The 4303-nt window shown below is 37.0% G+C and overlaps 1 pseudogene across 1 annotated transcript; it reads left to right on the plus strand.

Moving 5' to 3' along the window:
• The first annotated feature begins 1194 nt into the window (after positions 1-1194).
• On the plus strand, positions 1195-2604 carry LOC143608088 (uncharacterized; annotated as a pseudogene). Its single transcript, XR_013149137.1, has 4 exons — positions 1195-1387; positions 1452-1569; positions 1672-1835; positions 2358-2604. The product of XR_013149137.1 is annotated as an uncharacterized LOC143608088 (transcript).
• Positions 2605-4303: the final 1699 nt, after the last annotated feature.

A 4303-nucleotide genomic window follows, 5' to 3' on the forward strand; every position in this document is an offset into this window, starting at 1 on the left:
TCTTCACTGGAGTAGTACTTATGCTCACGCCGGATGGTGGTTACGGGAAGACCCCCCCCCCCCCTCTTGTCCTTCCCGTAACGAGCTCACAGTGTCTGTTTTGCAAGTTTCTGTTATTGGACTTGGGAGATTAAGACTCGTATCGTTGTTAGTAATTGTTCGTACCATACCCTGTGTACTCACTGGATCTAAGACCTGTTAAGAGGATTAGATCCGTGTTTCTTCATAAACGATACAAATTTGATGATTTAAGAATAAAATATCTGATTTTATGTTGTAATTAATATAATAACATCGAAATAGTATTAGTGTTGAGAAATTTTTACAATATTTTAACATTAAAATAGTGTTAATGCTTGCGAATTGGTGGTGGAGTTTTATGAAAGAAAAGATGGGTTGTTTGGGCGCTTCGTCATTCGAAAAGATCATGGTCAATTATTACGGCGAGGGTCTCATTATTGGGTCCGTGGAAAAATATATAGTTAAGGTTTCAAGCGAAGTGGCTGAATTGGTGATTAATTTGGCAACTTTGTTGAGACATGAGGTGAAAAACGGGAATGATTTGTTGTTTTGGGTTGATCAGTGGTGCGGGAATGTCGCTCTTCATGCCCGGTTCCCGTTGTTGTTCGAACTAGAAACAACCAAGTGGTGTAAAGTGGCAGATCGGTTGGTAATGTATGAGGGAGAAATATGTGGGCAATAGGGTTGGGTTAGATCTCTGAATAGGTCGGCGAAAGTGGCTGAATTACTTGACCTGCTTATTACTTGTCAACCAGAGTTTTTACAAGAAGGGATGATAGGTTGGTTTGGGATTTGGACTATGGGGAAGGTTTCTCGATGAAAGGTTTAAAGAAACAATTTAATCTCATTGGGGATATGGAGGATTGTTATTTATTTGAATGGAACAATTTCATACCAAAGATGGGTATATTAGCGTGGAGAGCGGAAATGAAACGTATACTGGTTTTGTTCTCTTTGGCGAAGCAAGGTTTTGCGGTAGAATCGGTTGTTTGTCCGATTTGTGAAGAAGAGTTGGAGTCAGCGTAACACTTGTTTGTTTCATGCCAGTTTGCCCAAGCAATTTGGAGTATTATTACTAGCTGGTGTAAGGTTCCGACAATATTAGGTTTCTCGACTCGAGATTTGTTGTAAGAGAAAGTGAGAGGCAAAAGTCATGATATCATTTGAGGGAGTATGAAAGTGTTGGTGACGGCAGACTCTGCCACGCCTTACTCCGTCCGAGCCTTCATCAGTCGAACTAGCGACTCGACATAGAAATTGCCTACGGTGACGTCACCGACTATCCTTCACTCCTCGCTGCCACGCCCTCTTTCACGCCTCTGCACTAGTCGAGCCCTGGCTTCCTCATCCTTCCAGATTCATCACTGTATATATGTGTGTGTTTATTTAATTTTAATTTTAATTATATTGAATCTGGTTATTTTGATTAGGTTACTATTGGAGGCTTGAAGAACGTCATCCGAGCCTATAAGGAGACTGATACCATACACAAGATCGTTTACACGTTGTCGTTCTTCGCATTGGGATTAACCGACGAATGAGACTCAAGTAATTATAATTTATTATTCCCAAACAAATTTCTAAGGTTTTGCTTCTGTCTGTGTTTATTGACTTGTGACGCTAAACGTAGTTTGTTGTATATGGTGATAGATGCATTCAGCCAAGTTTTTATGTACCCAATATGAACAATCAAAGGCAGTTGCTGATAAAATTGCTCTAGAAGCTGCAAAGGAAGCTGTGCGTATAGTGGTTGTTATCCTGGAGTTATATATGGACCTGGTAAAGTCACTGCTGGAAATGTAGTTGCTCGAATGGTAATTTTCTACAAAGCCCTGTGTTTATTGTCATTCATTATTGACTTACTTAACTTAGAATATCAACCCTTCTAGTGATATATTATTTTCATCTTCAATCATGATCCAGTTCATTCATTATTATCTAATTTCAAACGTAGAGATTATATTTTCAAGTTTAACATGAATGAAGAGTGAAGAAAAAAGTCTCTAAATAATAATCACCAACTTTCATAATTTCTCCTATTAGGCTATTCAGTTTAAAACATGTTACAAGTTTGGTTTTCATCCCTGAGGTTTTTGCCTACTTTAACTACTTTGACTACCAATGTCAAGTTTTGGTCATATCATGGCCTGTGCTTTCAATTCTTTAACCCATTTCATATCTGACACTAACTGTGTTAGATTTTCCTGTTAAATGGAAGTGCATTTTAGTCCTTTTACACGAGGGAACAAAATTTGGTTACCATTTTTCCAACTACATATTTGTTTTATATATGGATAATTAAGTACTGAAAATGTGAAACTTTTATTATTCGTCAGATTGTTCAACGGTTTAACGGATGGTTACCTGGTTACATCGGTTATGGAAATGATAAGTTTTCTTTCAGTCATGTATCTTCTTGCGGGTGAAAACGCATCTTTCATGCAAGTGTTTGATATAGCTGCTGCTATAACTAACACAAAAACACCTCGCTTTAATATTCCGTTGTTCGTGATAGATATTTATGGTTGGTTATCGGTTCTGCTCGCGAGAATAACTGGAAAGCTTCCATTTATCAGCCCCCCGGTATATTATTTTTCCATTATTCATGCTTTATTTACAATATTTTATGGTAGAAGTGCAGGTAACAAAACACGCCGATAGGGTAAGATGGGTAACATGTAGGACAGTAAGAGAACTGAACATTAAGTGAACTGTTTAGTAGGAAGTTTGTTTATGTTTGCTTATTTAATAATCTTACGAAAATGAATAATTTTTTTTGTTCATTTACTCTTGTTTATGTTAGTTCGTTTACATTCATTATGTTTGTTAGTTTACGTTTGTTCAAAGTTCGCTCGTTTATGTTTGTTTATATATTCAGTTAAAAGTTTTCGACCCACTACAATTTTTAGGCTTGTAAACGAACAGATTGAACATGAATGGAGTATGCTTGTGTTCGTTCACCAAACAAATAATAGAACACCGACAGTTAAATGAACGAGGATGTCTTCTTCATGGTTGTTTCGTTGAGAAAATATACAGGTTCATCTTTGTTTATTTCCGTTCGCTAATAGTATCAGTGAATGGTTCCGAAACGTAAACGAACATAAATGAATTAAAGGGACATGTGTTCATGTCCGTTCATTTATTAAGTAAATGTCACACCCTCAAAATCCACTAACGGAGTTTTACCGTCAGAGGGTGTGAACTAACAGGATCGGAATCATTAGTTATATCAAAGTTTTCAAACAATAGAGTTCAGATAATACATACAAGTCTTAAGAAAAAAAATGCGGAGACGTAAACTGTAAAGCAAATAGTTGCGCCACACAGGACGACTTAAAACACAGTTATCATGATAAAATTTAAAAGAAGTTTAAAACAATAGAGTTCAGAGAATGCATGTCCTATACCGCTCGCCCGCCTCGGCTACCTGAGATAAACATACTGAAAGTGTCAACACATGGTTGGTGAGTTCACAGGTTTACATAAATTAAGCATTGCGTTTTAGCGTTACAAGATAGTGTTATGTCAATTATATATCATTTGGTGGCTAACCTATCAAGCATGTATTACTAAGTGTTCGAAACCGAAGCTGACTGTTTATACGATTGCATTGTCACCATGTCAACCACGACCATTGTGTTAGCCAAAATTACACTTACTCGACCTACAGTCGAGTTTAGAGTTGGGTGGGGTTTGTCAAACCCAGTAGTACTACTCAAAGGTGACTCGCTATTGTCCAATATTAACCGGTTCGATTGTTCAGAAGGACTTAGTTGGTTTGTTGCCACTTAGCCTTACAAGTTATATATAAAGAAATAAACAAAATCTAAAGCGTTGGAGTATGTTATCTCCCCCTAATAAAAGCGTTAAAGAGTAAAAGGGGTCGTGAAACTCAATGTTTGCGAAGTTATCAAAAATCGGAGAAAAACGTGTCACAGAAATCCTCACTAGTGCTCTAAAAACAAAAATGAGATTTCTAAGAGTTTGAACTATGAGTGAGTCTCTAGACTTGACACATAAAAGTTGTGCATGAGATGTGTTCGTTTGTGAAACAAGTGCGACTCGACAATACGTTGGTGATAAGTTACATGTGTGAACAAGAATAGTGTTAAGTGTTACTATGGTACATCATCAGTAAAATATCTACCACAAGGGCAAATATGTCAAACACATAGCAAACATCGGTCAAATAATCACTTTTCATGTTAAATCAAAGAATTCAGCAGCTAGTTACCGAGACAGATTTTTAACACGCCAAGATTACCCTATTTAACTAACC

Source organism: Bidens hawaiensis, unplaced genomic scaffold (assembly GCF_021521415.1).
Source record: "Bidens hawaiensis isolate Kalapana, Puna unplaced genomic scaffold, B.hawaiensis_p1.1 tig00096950_1, whole genome shotgun sequence".
NCBI lineage: Eukaryota > Viridiplantae > Streptophyta > Magnoliopsida > Asterales > Asteraceae > Bidens > Bidens hawaiensis.